Source organism: Ovis canadensis, chromosome 15 (assembly GCF_042477335.2).
Source record: "Ovis canadensis isolate MfBH-ARS-UI-01 breed Bighorn chromosome 15, ARS-UI_OviCan_v2, whole genome shotgun sequence".
Taxonomy (NCBI): domain Eukaryota; kingdom Metazoa; phylum Chordata; class Mammalia; order Artiodactyla; family Bovidae; genus Ovis; species Ovis canadensis.
Genome location: NC_091259.1, coordinates 37,843,024 through 37,861,639, shown reverse-complemented (window position 1 = coordinate 37,861,639; position 18,616 = coordinate 37,843,024). Strand labels below are relative to the sequence as shown.

General features: G+C 43.4%; 1 long non-coding RNA gene across 1 annotated transcript in view; it reads right to left on the bottom strand.

Moving 5' to 3' along the window:
* Nucleotides 1-18,616, bottom strand: part of LOC138420927 (uncharacterized) — a 69,091-nt gene that overhangs the window by 13,926 nt on the left and 36,549 nt on the right. Inside the window, exons 2-3 of the long non-coding RNA XR_011249363.1 lie at nucleotides 14,158-14,262; nucleotides 12,759-13,003 (exon numbers count right to left, since the gene is read on the bottom strand). This is a non-coding gene — a long non-coding RNA (uncharacterized lncRNA). The remainder of the gene's footprint in view (nucleotides 1-12,758; nucleotides 13,004-14,157; nucleotides 14,263-18,616) is intronic.

Sequence of the window (18,616 nt, the reverse complement as noted above, 5' to 3'; positions counted from 1 at the left end):
TATCAGAAAAAAACTGACTTTAAAACCAAGACTCACCCATAGAAATGAACAAACTCTTGCCATACGCAACAACATGGATGGACCTGGAGGGTATTATGCCAAATGAAATAAACCAGACAGAGAAAGACAATCTACAGATTCAACGGAATTCCTGTCAAAAATCAATGATATTTTTTTTACATAACTAGAACAAATAATTATAAAATTTGTATGGAAACACAAAAGACCCCAAAACCACCTTGAGAAAGAATGAAGTTGGAAGTATCACACATCCTTATTTAAAATTACATGTGTTACAAAGATATGCCAAAATACATGTTACAAAAACAGACACACAGATCAATGGAACAGAATAGAAAGCCCAGAAATAAGCCCACACTTATATGGTCAATTAATTTATGACAAAGGAGGTAAGAATGTATTAATACAATGAGGAAAAGACAGCCTCCAGTGTTGAGAAAACTGAACAGCTACATGCAAAATAATCAAACTACATTACTTTCTTACACCATTCTCAGAATGGATTAAGGACTTAAATATAAGGCCTGAAACCATAAAACTCCTAGAAGAAAACTAAGGTAGTACATGTTTTGACGTCAATCTTAGTGATACATTTTGGATATGACACCTCAGGCAAGGGAAATCAAAGCAAAAATAAATGCAGCTAATCAAACCAAAAAGATTTTGCACAACGAAGGAAATTATCAACCAAACAAAAAAGGCAGTTTATTGAAAGGGAGAAGATATTTGCAACAAATATATCTGAGAAGATAGTTATGTACGGATGTGAGAGTTGGCCCATAAAGAAGGCTGAGCGCTGAAAAATTGATGCTTTCAAATTGTGGTGCTGGAGAAGACTGTTTAGAGTCCCTTGGACTGCAAACAGATCAAACCAGTTGATCCTAAAGGAAACCAACCCTGAATAATCGTTGGAAGGACTGATGCTAAAGCTTAAGCTCCAATACTTTGGCCATCTGATGCAAAGAGCCAACTCACTGGAAAAGACCCTGATGCTGGGAAAGATTGAGGGAAGGAGGAGAAGGGGACGACAGAGGATGAGATGGTTGGACGGCATCACCAACTCAACAGACTTGAGTTTGAGCAAACTGAGGGAGATGGTGAAGGACAGAGAAGCCCGGTGTACACAGTCCATGGGGTCCCAAAATCTCGGACAGGACATTTCTTGTGCCTGCATGCTCAGTCAAGTCCAACTCTTTGTGACCCCCGTGGACTGTAGCCTGCCAGGCTCCTCTGTCCATGGGATTCTTCAGGCAAGAATACTGGAGTAGGTTGCCATTTCTTTCTCCACGGGATCTTCCCGACCCAGGGATTGAACCTGTAGCTCCTAGCACATCTCCTGCATTGCAGGCAGATTCTTTACCACTGACCCACCAGGAGAGCTCATCTCATATAAATTAGAATCATATATTTGTCCTTTTGTGACTGGCTCATTTCGCTTAGCAGAATGTCTTCAAGATTCATCCATGTTGTAGCATGTGTTAGAATTCCCTTCCCCTTTAAAACTGGATAATATTCCATTGTATGGATAGACCACATTTTACTTATCTCTTCATCCGCTGATGGATTCTATTCCCACCCTTTGTCTGGTGTGAATAATGAGCTGCTATGAATATGGGTATATTGCCTTGTCTTTTTTATTATTGTTTGGACTGTAAAGGCTTTTCTCTGGCTGTGGCGAGCTGGGGCTGCTCCCTAGTTGCGGTGCACAGGCTTCTCGTTGCAGTGGCCTCTCTTGCAGAGCACGGGCTCTGGGAGGCGTGGTTTTCAGCAGTTGCAGCACATGTTCTCTGTGGTGCAGCTCTCGGCCTCTGGAGCCCAGGCTCGATAGTTGTGGCACATGAGATTAGTTGTTTCACGGCATGTGGGATCTTCCCAAACCAGGGGTCAAACCTGTGTCTCCTGCATTGACAGGTGGATTCTTTATCACTGAGCCACCAGGGAACCCCCTGCCTTGTGTTTGGTGAAGAAATATTCCAATTTTTTAAGTCAGATTTATTGAGGTATAATTTACATTGACTCTTTTTAAGTACAACAGTCTATAAATTCTGAAAATACATGCAGTCATACCACAATCAAGAAAGACCATCTTTTAATATTTATTTTTATTTATTTGGTTGCATCAGGTCTTAGTTGCAGCATGTGGGATCTAGTTCCTTGACTGGGGATTGAACCCCAGGCCCCTGCATTGGGAGATCCAAGTCTTAGCCACTGGACCACCAGGGAAGTCCCAAGACAGAGCATTTTTATCACTCCCAAACATCCTCCCTGGAAAACCCCTGGCAATCAGCATCTGTTCTCTGTGCAGAGTTTTGCCTTTTCCAAAATGTCATGTAAATGGAATCATGGCTATCTGAGGAGAGAGGTTTCGTTTAGCATAAAGCATTTGAGATTAACCCATCGTGTTGCCTACATTAGCAGTTCTTTCCTTTTTATTACCAAGGAGTGTTCCATTGTATGGATGTGCCCACAGCTGTCACACAATGACATTCATTGTCAACACTGTTTTCTCAATTGAGGAACTTTTGGGTTGTTTACAAATAAAGCCACTATCAATATTCACATACACGTTTTCATGTGAATATATTTTTTCAGAACTTTTTTAAAGAGCAGTTTTAGGTTCACAGCAAAACTGAACAGAAAATGCAGAGATTTCCCATATACCGTCTGCCCACACACATACACAGCCTCCTCCATTATCAACACCACCCATCAGCATGGTGCCTTTGTTACAAGTGATGAACCTACGCTGACACCATAATCGCCCAGAGCCCATAGTTTACATTAGGTAAGTGCAGTTCAGTTCAGTTCAGTCGCTCAGTCGTGTCCGACTCTTTGCGACCCCATGAACTGCAGCACGCCAGGCCTCCCTGTCCATCACCAACTCCCAGAGTTCACTCAAACTCATGTCCATCGAGTCGGTGATGCCATCCAGCCATCTCATCCTCTGTCGTCCCCTTCTCCTCCTGCCCCCAATCCCTCCCAGCATCAGAGTCTTTTCCAATGAGTCAACACTTTGCATAAGGTGGCCAAGGAACTGGAGTTTCAACCTCAGCATCAGTCCTTCCAATGAACACCCAGAACTGGTCTCATTTAGGATGGACTGGTTGGATCTCCTTGCAGTCCAAGGGACTCTCAAGAGTCTTCTCCAACAAAACAGTTCAAAAGCATCAATTCTCCAGCACTCAGCTTTCTTCACAGTCCAATTCTCACATCCATACATGACTACCGGAAAAACATTAGGTAAACATAATTTTTTTTTCTTTCTTAAAAAATATTTATTTATTTATTTGGCTGCTAGGGGTTTTAGTTGCAATGCGCGGGATGTTCTACTTTCAGCATGCAAACTCTTAATTGTAGCATGTGGGATCTAGCTCCCTAAGCAGGGATGGGACCCAGGTCCCCGGCTTTGGGAGCACAGAGTCTTAGCCACTGGGTCACCAGGGAAGTTCCAAACATAAGTTTTTTACTTCATATAGGTAAATACCTAGGAGTGAATTACTAAGTCCTAGAGTAAGTATATACTGAACTTTATTAAATTGCCAAATTTCTTGTCAGAAGTAACTGTACCATTTTTGCATTCCCATCAGCAATATGTGAGTTTCACTTGCTTGGCATTCTTGTCAGCACTTGTGGTTTTACTCTGGGTTTTGCTATTCTTTGAATGGCGCTTATTGCAGGTTTTTTGTCAATTCTTTTTTCCATGTTTAGGAATTCTGGTCTATTCACTGTATTCCTAGCAAAAGGTGTTTAATTTTACCAAAAAAAAAAAAAAATTCTGTGTCTATTGAGCAGATCAAAAGGTTTCATTGAATCTTCCACTATAATGCAAGATTCATGTTTCCTTATTGTGCTATTAATGATAGACATGACTTGAATCTCTTTGGATGTTGCCTGTCCTTATTTCTTTCTCTTCTCTCCTTCTGACTTAACTGGATGTTTATTAGACCATCTCATACCAGCTCGTCTCTCTTAACGTCTCAGATTCTCCAACTCCTTTTTCCTCTTTCAGATGTTCTGGATACCTTCTTCAAATACATCTTTCTGTTCACTACTTTTTTCTTCAACTCTGTTGAAATTGTGCTTTTTAAACCTATCCATTGAGTTCCCATTTCAACAACTACATTTTTCACTTTGAGGTGGCCCTTTTGAGTTTGTATTCATAGAACATAAAATTAGTCATTTTAAAAGGAACAATTCAGTGGGATTTAGGACATTCACAATGTTGTATTAAATAAAATGACTGGATTTGGTTTTCTTTTTTAATTTCAAATCTGCTTGTCCCTAACAATTTCTTATTGTATGCTTCTCTTTGTAATTATATTCTTTGAAGCATCGCATTTTTATGCATTTAATTCTTTAAACATTTCCTATATAATTAGTCTGTATTAAGTATCAGACACTCCATCATCTGCTGTCCTTGAAATCCGCTGTCCATTGTTTCTGTGACTCTCAGGCATGGTGACTTGGCTTCTAATGAATTTGGTCATCTTTATTCAAGAGCTCATAATAGTAATCTGTTAGGGTCCTTTGAGCCTAAGTTGAGAAAGTTTTCTTCCAGAGAGAGTTTGCCTCTAGTACTCTGCTCGATGGAAGGCATCTCCAAACAAAACAACCTCTAACTCAATTGAGAATTTGGCTCAGAAAAGAAATCCAGGATCAGCATCTCCAGCTCTCCTTCCAATGTCAGTGAACACATGATGGTGTTCTCTGAGCCCCCTGTAGTCATGATTCTGGTCCACTCCAGCAATTAAGCTGATATTTCTATCTCCACCCTGTGCCTCTGTCTCTCAATTGGCTGTGAATTCAGGCATGGAAAGGGGAATTATTTATTAGCCCCTATCAAATATCAAAAGAGCACAGTCAGAAAGAGTTGGGAAACAGAGAAGGGGGTGGTGTGAGCATGGACTCCCTCTCTGAGCCTGTTTCCCCTAAAATACAATGAGTATAGTCCTACCTAGGCTGACTAGTCCCAGGGTCATTGTACAATTAAGTGGAAAGACAAGGAGAGAGGATCTTTGAAAGCTGAAATAATTCAATAAATTTAAAGGATTGTTAGTACTGCAAGCATCATTATTACTGCTAAAATGAACCATAATCACCAGCACCAGTGTTTCAGCTCCACAGACAGGAAAGATGGAAAATCTTCAGGAGGCTCTTGGCAATGGTGTGGAGACAGAATGACAGCCAGTTGCTCAACTGCAGTTATTTTATTTCATGCCCTTGGATGCATAGTTCTGCAAAAATGCCACCCAGATAAAGTTCTTGAGCCATAATTCTCAAGGTGTCGACTAATGAGCTTTTTATTTTTGGCCTACAGAACCCTCTTTTTACCTCTTCTCTTGATTAGATATACAACCCCCCCGTATGTCTGCCTCTTAAGATCCTGAAGACATGGGGTTTTCCACTGCAACTCTCAGTAAGTGTTAGAGAGTCAGAACAGTTTAACGGAGAAGCAGGGATGACCAGGGTGAGGTCTAATTCCTCTTTTCTCTGAGGCAATGCCTGCCTGCAGTTGTACACTTTTTATTTATACGATGGTATATGTCCAATTTATTCAATGTTTTTAGAAGTCACACTCACCAACAACAGCTACTTCATATCGTGATAGCTCATCTCCAACTGCCTGACACCTTGTCACCCTGTCTTCATCTTCATTGTTTCAGGATTTAAGCAGGAAGAGGGGTGCTGTTTAGAGGGCCTCCTTGCACACCCACCATCTCCCACACGTGATTCTCAGCCCTTCCCAATGCACATCCCCATCTGGGCTTCTTGCTGTCTCTTTCTACCCCTCTCACCACTGTTTTGCTTCACAAAAACCCAGGAACCAAGTTGGCAAAGATAGCTGCCGGGGGCGCGCCGCAGAAAGAGAGAGGCAGTGGAACATCCCTCAGCAAAGCCAAGGGGTCCCGAGGAGAGGTGAGCCTGCTGTCCGCCAACCCAGCCCCTCAGGAGCGAGAGACAATCAGATGCGACAGGGGCTCCGTCTAAGCAGTTCCACTTTACTGCCGCAAACTCTTGGTTTATATAGGCAAGCAAGGGGGTTTTGCGAGGGACTTTCCATAGTTGCACCAATCACATTAAAGGTCAAATCATAATATGCCATAGTTGCACCAATCACGTTAAAGGTCAAATCATCATGCACCTTCATTGTAACAGGAGTCTATGGTGATCAGGAGCTGTCCACGTGCATGGAAATCAAGAGAGCCAATCAAAAGCTAACATAGACCACGCCCCTATCTCTTCCGCCAGGCGCCATCTTAGCTTCCGACCACAAAGCTAACCCATCTTCTTTAAGGTTTCCCATTTAGGGCCCCACAGATAGCCATCTCCATTGCAGGCAGATACAGGAGAAACTCCTCCAAAAAAGATACATGTCTTTAGTGAGTAGCAGGGGGAAAGAGGCTGTAACACATCCACAGATCCAAACCCCATCTCATTCTTCAAGCCCAGATTCAATGGCATTAACCCTGCTTATAACCTTCTAATGCGTTATTTTAAAAAACCTCTTCCTTCCACTATGAAAGCTAGTCCTCATCTCCTTTAAGGCAATACTGTGTCCTCTCCTCTGTAGCACTTTCTGTGACTCCCCTGGGCAGAGGGACATGAGCCAAGGAAGCATATTTAACTGAGGCTTCACTGGTGGCACAGCCAGTAAAGAATCCACCTGCAGTACAGGAGACTCCGGTTCCATCCCTGGGTTGGGAAGAGCCCCTGGAAAAGGGATAGGCTACCCGCTCCAGCATTCTTGCCTGGAAAATCCCATGGACAGAGGCCCCAGTCCATGGGGTCTCGCAATACTTTCTCTGACTCCCCTGGGCAGAGGGACGTGAGCCTGGGAAGCAACATTTAACCAGTTTTTGTGTCATAGTGCTTTAATGCAAATACTGCTGATGTGCTTTGATATTTGAGATTCAATGAAATTGGCTAGAATTCCATTCTCACCTCCATCCCTGTCCCTCTAGAATTCTGAAGGGGATATACTGCTAATGCAGTCTCTGGTCACCACTGCTTCAGCCCTATTTTGCCTAATTTGTTCAATAAACAAGTGCATTGTCCTCTCATAAAGCTGCCCCTGTTCTGTACTAATGACCCAGATGTGAAATTCACACACACACAGGCCTTTATATATTTAGTAGATTTGACTAAAGGTTTGCAGGATAGAGTTACATTACAGAACTCAAGTGATTTAAAATGAAATACTAGGCATCCTGTTCTAAGGGTTCTATCAAGTCATTTTCCACCTCTCCACTTTTTTTTTTTAATATTTATCTTATTTATTTGAGAACTAAAATGGACTGGAATGGGTGAATTTACCCATTATATCTACTACTGTGGGCAAGAATCCCTTAGAAGAAATGGAGTAGCCATCATAGTCAACAAAAGAGTCCAAAATGCAGTACTTGGAGCAATCTCAAAAATGACAGAATGATCTCTGTTTGTTTCCAAGGCAAACCACATTCAATATCATAGTAATCCAAGTCTATGCCCTGACCAGTAATGCTGAAGAAACTGAAGCTGACTGGTTCTATGAAGATCTACAAGACCTTCTAGAACTAACACCCAAAAAAGATGTCCTTTTCGTTATAGGGGACTGGAATGCAAAAGAAGGAAGTCAAGAAATACCTGGAATAACAGGCAAATTTGGCCTTGGAGTACAGAATGAAGCAGGGCAAGCTAATAGAGTTTTGCCAAGAGAACACACTGATCATAGCAAACACCCTCTTCCAAAAACACAAGAGAAAACTCTATACATGGACATCATCAGATGGTCAATACACAAATCAGATTGATTAGATTCTTTGCCGCCAAAGATGGAGAAGTTCTATACAGTCAGCAAAAACAAGATTGGGAGCTGACTGTGGCTCAGCTCATGAACTTCTTAATTGCCAAATGCATACTTAAATTGAAGAAAGTAGGGAAAACCACTAGACCATTCAGGTATGACATAAATCAAATCCCTGACGATTATACAGTGGAAGTGACAAATAGATTCAAGGGATTAGATCTGATAGACAGAGTGCCTGAAGAACTATGGATGGAGATTCATGATGTTGCACAGGAGGCAGTGAAAAAGACCATCCCCAAGAAAAAGAAATGCAAAAAGGCCAAATGGTTGTCTGAGGAGGCCTTACAAATAGCTGTGAAAAAAAAAAAAAGAAGTGACAGGCAAAGGAGAAAAGGAAAGATATACCCATTTGAATGCAGAATTCCAAAGAACAGCAAGGAGAGATAAGAAAGCCTTCCTCAGCGATCAATGCAAAACAATAGAGGAAAACAATAGAATGGGAAAGACTAGAGATCTCTTCAAGAAAATTAGAGATACCAAGGGAACATTTCATGCAAAAATGGGCTCAATAAAGGACAGAAATGGTATGGACCTAACAGAAGCAGACGATGTTAAGAAGAGGTGGCAAGAATACATAGAAGAACTGTACAAAAAAGACCTTCACTACCCAGATAATCACGATGGTGTGATCACTCACACTCACCTAGAGCCAGACATCCTGGAATGTGAAGTCAAGTGGGCCTTAGGAGGCATCACCATGAACAAAGCTAGTGGAGGTGATGGAATTCCAGTTGAGCTATTTCAAATCCTGAAAGATGATGCTGTGAAAGTGCTGCACTCAACATGCCAGCAAGTTTGGAAAACTCAGCAGTGGCCACAGGACTAGAAAAGGTCAATTTTCATTCCAATCCCAAAGAAAGGCAATGACAAAGAATGCTCAAACTACCGCACAATTGCACTCATCTCACATGCTAGTAAAGTCATGCTCAAAATTCTCCAAGCCAGGCCTCAGCAATACGCGAACCGGGAACTTTCAGATGTTCAAGCTGGTTTTAGAAAAGGCAGAGGAACCAGAGATCAAATTGCCAACATCCACTGGATCATCGAAAAAGCAAGAGAGTTCCAGAAAAACATCTATTTCTGCTTTATTGACTATGTCAAAGCCTTTGACTGTGTGGATCACAACAAACTGTGGAAAATTCTGAAAGAGATGGAATACCAGACCACCTGACCTGCCTCCTGAGAAATCTGTATGCAATGCAAGAAGCAACAGTTAGAACTGGACATGGAACAAGGCTGTATATTGTCACCCTGCTTATTTAACTTATATGCAGAGTACATCATGAGAAATGCTGGACTGGATGAAGCACAAGTTGGAATCAAGATTGCCTGGAGAAATCTCAATAACCTCAGATATGCAGATGACACCACCCTTATGGCAGAAAGCGAGAAGAACTAAAGAGCCTCTTGATGAAAATGAAAGAGGAGAGTGAAAACGTTGGCTTTGAAACTCAACATTCAGAAAACTAAGATTATGGCATCCGGTCCCATCACTTCATGGCAAATAGATGTGGAAACAGTGGAAACAGTGAGAGACTTTATTTTCTTGGGCTCCAAAATCACTGCAGATGGTGACTGCAGCCATGAAATTAAAAGACGCTTGCTCCTTGGAAGAAAAGTTATGACCAACCTAGACAGCATATTAAAAAGCAGAGACATTACTTTGCCAGCAAATGTCCATCTAGTCAAAGCTATGGTTTTTCCAGTAGTCATGTATGGATGTGAGAGTTGGACTATAAAGAAAGTCTGAGCACCAAAGAATTGATGCTTTTGAACTGTGGTGTTGAAGAAGACTCTTGAACGTCCCTTGGATTGCAAGGAGATCCAACCAGTCCATCCTAAGGGAAATCAGTCCTGAATATTCATTGGAAGGACTGATGCTGAAGCTGAAACTCCAATACTTTGGTCACCTGGTGCAAAGAACTGACTCATTTGAAAAGACCTTGATGCTTGGAAAGATTGAGGGCAGGAGGAGAAGGGGATGACAGAGGATGAGATGGTTGGATGGCATCACCGACTCAATGGGCATGAGTTTGAGTAAACTCCGGAGTTGATAATGGACAGGGAAGCCTGGCGTGCTGCAGTCCATGGGGTTGCAAAGAGTCGGACACGACTGAGCCACTGAACAAACTGACTGGTTCCCTGATCAAAGATCCAACCCCAGCCCCTTGAATTAGAAGCACAGAGTCTTCGCCACTGGACCACCAGGGAAGTCCCCTTCACCTCTCTGCCTCTTACTTGGCCCTCACTTCTGCCCTCTGTGATGCCCGATTCCTATAGCGTTCTTACACAGATTCGTTTTGGTATTGCTCTTCTTTCTCAGCATCCAGCTGGTCCTGGCTCTCAGGTTCTCCCTTCCCATCTCCAAGTGGCTCATGGGAAAATTTTTCTAATGGATGTAGCCTCTTTCAAAGAGCAACTGCAATGTAGGTTGTAACTGTAGTCATTTTCACTCCATTGCCTGTGGTCATGTTTGTTATAATTGCTCATTTTTAAACACTGTTCTCTAGAAATGGTGAGCATTCGGGAGCAGCTAGAGGACAGGATCAGCACAGGTTTTCCTGTTCTTTGTTTAGTGGATAATTTTGAAGATATTTACGATTTCCTCCTTGCCATTCCCCTTCTCCCTTTCATCCAGCCAATCAATAATTCCTGTTCTTCCTTGCTTCTGGGAGGGCAAAGACTGCTAGATGTCATTTTATTCTTACTCTGGTAGTATCTCAACCCGCACTTTCGGGCTGTGCTCATAGACATCCAGAATCATGACATTTGCCAGCCTTACTCATTGTTAGATATGGCCATGTGACCAAATTTGGTCCATTATGTATGAGCAGAAGTGGAGCGCACTTCAAAGGAAGGGGCGTTTCCTTCCCTCTCCCTTCTTCCTCTGTGTGGGCCCAGGGACATGACTGGGAGCTCTCAGGGACCATAAAAATAAGAGCAACATTCCTGGGAGTGACAGAGCAGACCATCAAAAGGTGAGTCCCCAGCCCCACATCAGCCCTGATGCCCATGTTCACGTTCATTCATGAGATAAAAATTAACTTCCATCATATTTAAGCCACTGTATTTTGGGTTCCACCCTTGAGAGTCCCTTGGACTGCAAGGAGATCCAAAAAGTCCATCCTAAAGGAAATCAGTCCTGAATATTCATTGGAAGGACTGATGTTGAAGTTGAAACTCCAATACTTTGGCCACCTGATGTGAAGAGCTGACTCATTTGAAAAAACCCTGATGCTGGGAAAGATTGAAGACAGGAGGAGAAGGGGACAACAGAGGATGAGATAGTTGGATGGCATCACCGACTCAATGAGCAAGAGTCTGAGTAAACTCCGGGAGTTGGTGATGGACAGGAAGGCCTGGCGTGCTGCAGTCCATGGGGTGGCAAAAGTCGGACACAACTGAGCGACTGAACTGACTGAACTGTTATAACGTGCATGCTTGCTCAGTCGCTTCAGTCGTGTCCAACTCTTTGCAACCCTATGGATTGTAGCCCTCCAGGCCCCTCTGTCCATGGGGACTCTCCAGGTAAGAATACTGGAGTGGGTTGACATTTCCTCCTCCGGGGACCTTCCCAACCCAGGGATGGAATCTTCGTCTCTTATATCTCCTGCATTGGCAGGTGGATTCTTTACCACGAGTGCCACCTGGAAAACCCGTATTTTAGAGAAACCAAACACAAATTCTTAACAATATTAACTTTTTAGGATTGCCATAACAAAATGCCAGAGACCAAGTGGCTCAGACAACAGAGATTTACTTTCTCGCAGTTCTAGGGGCTGGAAGTCTGTGGTCAAGGCGTCAGCATGGTTGGTTTCCTCTAAGGTCTCTCTCCTTTGACTTGCAGATGGCCTCTTTCTTCTGGAATTTTCACATGGTTTCCCTCCTGTGCATGTCTGTGTTCAAAATCTCTTGTCATGAGGACACCAGTCCTATTGGGTTACAGCTCATCGGGAAGACCTTATTTTTAACATAATTATCTCTTTGAGGTCCTTATCTGTTACATTGTGAGATACCAGGCCTGAGGACTTTAACATAGGAATTCTGTGGGGATACAATTCAGTCCATAACACCAATGAATACAGTACTCTTCCTGTATTCCTGGCTTCTGTTTTCCCAAGTGGATATGCTAGGTGTCCTTGATGGAGAAGAGAGATGCTGGGGAGCATAGAAAGAGCGTCTCCTGGACTAAAAAGAGATTTTCCTTAGCCAGAGAGGTACAGAGGAGGAACTGCCAGCAGTGGGGAACATGTCCTGCCCCCTACTAGCTCCCCAGCCAATGGCCAGGTACAGGATTCCTGTACCTCAAACCTGAGCTCCAGGGGGGAGGCCGGCAGCAGAGCAGCTCAAGGGAGCCTCGGCAGTGTGGAGGGCAAACATGGCTGCCAGGAGGCCTGCCTCCTGGTGCCTGGGCTCCATATGTGACCTGGAATCTTTGTACTGCCTTGGGTCTCAAGACACCAAGATGACAAAGTTTCAGCTCCCACCAACCAGGCAGAAACCGGGTTTGGAGTCTAATTGAAGTTGTTTTAGAGAAAATAAAGAAATGCATTATCTCTTGTGTGTGAGTTTCCCTGGTGGCTCAAATGGTAAAGAATCCACCTGCAATGCAGCAGATATAACAGATGTGGGTTCAGTCCCTGGGTTGGGAAGATCCCCTGGAAGAGGGCCTGGCAACCCACTCCAGTATTCTGGCCTGGAAAATGCCATGGATTTTATCTCTTGTTATCTCTAATTAATTAAATAAAATCAGTGCATCGTATGTACTGGGGCCTGACAAAGAATCCATACAGAAAAGCATACCCGAGGATCCGTGGGGGATTTGGAATGGGACCAAAAGCACGCGCACACACAGCCCCTCTTCCGTCTTTACCCCCCGCAGCCTTCCCACCTGGATGGGCCCTGGATGCGTCCCTGCTCCTGAACTCCAGCGGGCATTCATCCCCTCAGAAGAACACTGGTTTCCTTGGCATGCTTGTGCTCTTGCCTGAAAAAGCCCAACAACATCCTGCAGCCCAGACAGGGACTCCGCTGACATTTTCCTTTCTCTCTTTCTTCCTTTTTGTTTACTTTTTTCTTTTTGTTTTTGTCCTTTTTATACATTTTTGGTGTTTTTCTAACTGAATGAAATGGGCCCTGGGTCAAGACACAAAAACAAGAAACACACAGTCGCTCAGAGTGGAATCACCTGGAGGAAGCTTCCTGAAGGCGGGCGCTGGGCTGGCTCCAGGGAGAGGAGGAAGATGTGGTTTGGAGCAGAGTGGTAGGAGTGATGGGGAAGGCCCAGGAGACAAGCAGCACCCCTGCCCTCTCAGGAGCGCGACATCAGGAGTGCTGGCCTCCTCCTGGTCAGGATTTATTCAACTGCAGCTGTGACTGACAATATTCCAGGCAGCTGGTTTCCTCTCTGAGGACGTAGCGTGTGGATGGAGCCTGAGCACAGCCTTTGGATACAGACCTGAGCTACACAGGATGCTAGGATGGGGGCATGAGGGTCAGCCATCAGCCCATTTCACAGAGGACCGCACTGAGGCCAGAGAGATGATACACTTTGCCCAGGATTTCCCAGGGCCGAGAGCTGCTGGGGGACAAAAGAAGGAGACAACATGGCCCAAAAGGAACGACCGCGTTTGTCCCCAGTCTGAGTGGGGCGTGTGTGTTGCCATGGTTTAAGCCCCCACCTGAGGGCATGCCAACCGCTAGGTAAGGAAATCCGGGCCTGGCTAGAAGGAAGCAGTTGGATGAAACAGAAGAAAGTCATGCAGGAGCCAGACCTCTGAGGTTCTGTCCTTACACTCCAGAGCCAGGAAGCAAAGCTTGACCATCTGTGCTTCCGTGCCCCCATCTCTTAAGGCAAGGCGATAATAGCTCAGCTGTGTTTCTGCTCCACAGTCAAGATGATATCCTGGTCTGGGGGTCAGAAGAGATCAGAAGACCTAGGTTTGAATCCCTGCCTCACCCTACGTGACTTGGGCAAAGGCTGTGGAACTACTGGAGGCTCGGTTTCCTCATCTGTAAAATGGAAACATCTTATCTACTAAAAGGGCTGCTGGAAGGACCAAATGTGATGTTGCCTGGGAAACAGAGCAGGACACAGATGTGAGCGTTCTGGGCTTTTGGAGTTTGGGGACCTTCACCCTTGCCTCACGTCAAGCCATGCGGACCTTCCCGTCCTAATCCATGGCTACTCGCTACCCGCCCAGCACCGCCACTTCATTCAACTCAGGCTGCTGTGAAGAACTAACATAGAGTAGGGGAAGGTGCTTAAACAATAGACATTTATCTCTCACATTTCTGGAGGCTGGAAGTTCGAGATCACAACACTGACAGATCCCCTGTCTGGCAAGAATCCTCTTCCTGATTCACAGATAGCTGTCTTCTCACTGTATCATCACCTGGCAGAGAGAGTTGAGAGAGGAAGTAAGCTCATGTGTTTTCTTATAAAGGCTTCGTAAAAAGAGGGGACCACACACCTACAGTCAAGTAATCTTTGACAAAGGCAAAAATATACTATGGATAAAAGATGGTCTCTTCAGTAAGGGATGTTGGGTAAGGTGGACAGCCACGTGTAAATCAGTGAAGTTAGAACCTCCCTCACACCATACACAAAAATAAACTCAAAATGGATTAAAGACTTAAATACAAGATATGACGCCAGAAAACTCCTAGAAGAGGACATAGGCAAAAACATTCTCTGACATAAATTGTAGCAATGTTTTCTTAGGTCAGCCTCCCAAGGCAATAGAAATAAAAGCAAAAATAAACAAATGAGACCTAATCAAACTTACGAGCTTTTGTACAGCAAAGGAAACCATCAACAAAATGAAAAGACTACCTCGGACTGAGAGAAGATGCAAATGATACAACCAACAAGGGCCTAATTTCCAAAATATACAAACAGCTCATACAACACAACAACAAAAAAACAAACAACCGGATCTGAAAATGGCATGAAAAGATGCTCAACGTCTTAATTATTATAGAAATGCCGATCCAAACTACAATGAGATACCACCTCACACTGGTCAGAACTGTTGTTTAGTCACTAAGTGGTATCTGACTCTTTTGCCACCTCACGGACGATAGCCCTCCAGGCTCCTCTGTCCATGGGATTTTTCAGGCAAGACGACTAGAGTGGGTTGCCATTTCTTTCTGCAGGGTATCTTTCCAATCCAGGGATTGAACCCATGTCTCCTGCATTGGAAGGTGGATTCTTTACCACTGAGCCACCAGGGAAGCCCCCTGGTCAGAATAGCCATCTTTAGAAAGTCTACAAATAATAAACCCTGAAGGAGGTGTGGAGAAAAGGGAACCCTCCTACCCTGTTGGTGGGAATGTAAATTGGTGCAGTCACTATGACAAGAGTTTGGAGGTTCCTCAAAACTCTAAAACTAGAGTTACCATAATCCAGGAGTCTTACTCCCGGCCGTATATCCAGACAAAACTATAATTCAGAACGATACACGCAGCCCTGTGTTCATGGCAGCACTATTCTCAGTAGTCAAGACTTGGGAACAACCTAAATGCCCATCAATCGATGAATGGATAAAGAAGACGGGGTACATATATGCAATGGTATAATACTCAGGCATACAAAAGAATGAAATAATGCCATTTTCAGCAACAGGGATGGACCTAGAAATCATCATACTGAGTGAAGTAAGTCAGGAAGAGAAAGACAAGTATCATATGATATCAATTATATGTGGAATATAAAATATGACACAAATGAGCTTACCTACAAAACAGAAACAGGTTCACAGACATAGAGAATGGAGGTTGCCAAGGGTTGGGGGATGGATTAGGAGTTTGGGTTTGGAATCAGCAGAAGCAAACTGTAATATATCGAATGGATAAACAACAAATCCTACAGTACAGTACATATATTCAATATCCTATGATAAACCATAATGGAAAAGAATATGAAAAAGAAGGTATGTGTATGTATAACTGAATCCCTTTGCTATGCAGCAAAAATTAACACAACATTGTAAATCAACGACACTTCAATAAAATAAATAAAAAATTGAAAAGAAAAATTGATATTGTTGCAGTGGAGAAAGCTGACAGATTCTATCCTAACCAAGTGAATGAAATTCAGCTCCCCGGTAATGGCACAACCTGACATAAGGTGCATCCTGAAGCGATGGACTGAGAGGGACAAAACACCAGTCTGTAGTGTTACTGCCTGAAGTGCACAAATTGAATCTAATTATGAAGAAACACCAGATTATATGACAGCGACAAAGTAATAGCCCCTGTACTCTTTAAAAAATGAATTGAATAATACCAGTAGGGATGGAGGAAAAGTAGGCCAGTTCACAAAATAATTAGAAAATAAAACTAACAGAGTGTTCTCTACTGTATGTAGCGTTCACTATGACCTCTGCGGGGGTGCGAGAGAAAGGTACACAATTAGAGACCTGTTTATGCCTAAATTTTCTCTGCAGAAATGCTCAAGAAACTGATAACATTGGTTCTCTCTGGAGGAGGGAGGTGGAGAATTGGATTTGGAGACAGCATGTTTTTCACTATAACCTTTTCATCCTACTTGAGTTTTTAAAATGATTTAAGTATGTTATTTGTTTAATCATCTTATTTATTTGCTTATTTTTGGCTGCGCTGGCTCTTTGTTGCTGCCCTGGCTTTCTCTAGTTGCAGCGAGTAGGGGGCTATGCTCTAGTTGTAATGCATGGGCTTCTCATTGTGGTGTCCTCTCTTGTTGCAGAGCATGGGCCCTAGGGCACACAGGCTTCCGTAGTTGCAGCACAAGCGCTGTAGAGAACAGGCTCAGTAGTTGTGCACGGGCTTAGTTTTTCCACAGCACGTGGGATCTTCCCAGACCAGGGATTGAACCTGTGTCCCTTGCAATGGCAGGTGGATTCTTTACCACTGAGCCACCAGGGAAGCCCTAAAGTTTTATATTTTTAAGTTAATTTTAAAAGGTAGCTCCCAAAGATAATATTAAGTAGAAGAAAACAAACACAACAGAATACATTTCATATGATTCCACCTATATACATTGCAAAAAAAAAAAAATCCATGTAATAAAAGTCAGGCTAGGAGACTCACATTTCCCAATTTCAAATCATACGCAAAGCAACAGTAATCAAAACAGAGTGGTACTGGGACTTCCCTGATGATCCAGGGTAGCAGTATGGGAAATGAAGTAATCATGGACGACTTCAGGAATTTTGGCTTAAGTGATTGTGCTGATGGGGGTCCCATTTATCCAATGGGAAAGACTAGAGGTCAATTTAGAATATATCAGATTTGAGATCTCCAAGTGGCTACACAAAGTAATAGTTGATCAGTGGGTTGGAGCTCAGGAAACAGTCTTGACTGAAGTTACAAACATGTTTTTCATTTTTGCAAGAGGGAAACATTTAACAATATAATTTGAATTAGACATTTAGTAATAATATTTAAAGGCACTCAAATCCTAAGAAATTTGATTGATCAAACACATGTAAAATGACATTTGTATAAATCACTCATTGAAGCATTGTTTGTAAATCACCTAAACAGTCACTGATATGGGACTGGTTGGCTTCCCAGGTGGCACTGCTGCTGCTGCTGCTAAGTCGCTTCAGTCGTGTCCAACTCTGTGCGACCCCATAGATGGCAGCCCACCAGGCTCCCCCGTCCCTGGGATTCTCCAGGCAAGAACACTGGAGTGGGTTGCCATTTTGGGACTAGTGGTAAAGAATCCACCTGAAAATGCAAGAGATGCAGGTTTGATCCCTGGGTCTGGAAGGTCCCCCGGAGGAAGAAATGACAACCCACTCCAATATTCTTGCCTGGGAAATCCCATGGACAGGGGAGCATAGTGGGCTACAGTCCACGAGGTCACAAAGAGTTGGACATGCGCGTGCGCGCGCACACACACACACACACACACAGAGCTGGTTAAATAGACTGTAATATGACCAAAAATGAACTACAAAATAATTGATAAGAGAATAAGTCAACTTTATATGTCCTAATATAGGATGACCTTCAAGAGATATCATTCAGTTAAAAAGTTAAGATCCACAGCAAAATGTATATAGAAGGCTACATTTGTGTGTTCTCCATGCTTCTTCAAAAAACAGGTTTGCTATGTTATATTCATGGGTTATTTCTGAAAAGATACATAACTGCTGGGGCCTGCCCACTGGCTCAGTGGTAAAGAATCCACCAGCACTGCAGGAGCTGCAAGAGACCTAGGTTTGATCCCTGGATCAGAAGGATCTGCTGGAGAAGGGCATGGCAACCCACTGCAGTATCTTGCCTGGAGAATCCCAGGGACAGAGGAGCCTGGCAGGCTACAGTCCATAGGGTCACAAAGAGTCAGACACAACTAAAGCAACTTAGCACACATACATCACACTATTGATAACAACTGGTAGCAATGACTAGGGGACAGAAGTTGAAAAAGATTTACTTTCTACTCCATGTTCTTCCATATAACTGAATTTAGAACAATATACATGCATTGCAATAGGGCTTCCCTGGTGTCTCAGTGATAAAGAATCCACCTAAAACGCAGGAGATGTGGTTCGATCTCTGGGTCAGGAAGATCCCCTGGAGAAGAAAATAGCAACCCATGCCAGTATTCTTGCCTGGGAAATCCCATGGACAGAGAAGCCTGGAGGGCTACAGTTCATGGAGTCACAAAAGAGTCAGACACAACTTAGCAACTAAACAACAACAACAGGCATCACAAACATTTTAAGTATGTAAATTTTTTAAAATGTGGTTTGGGGG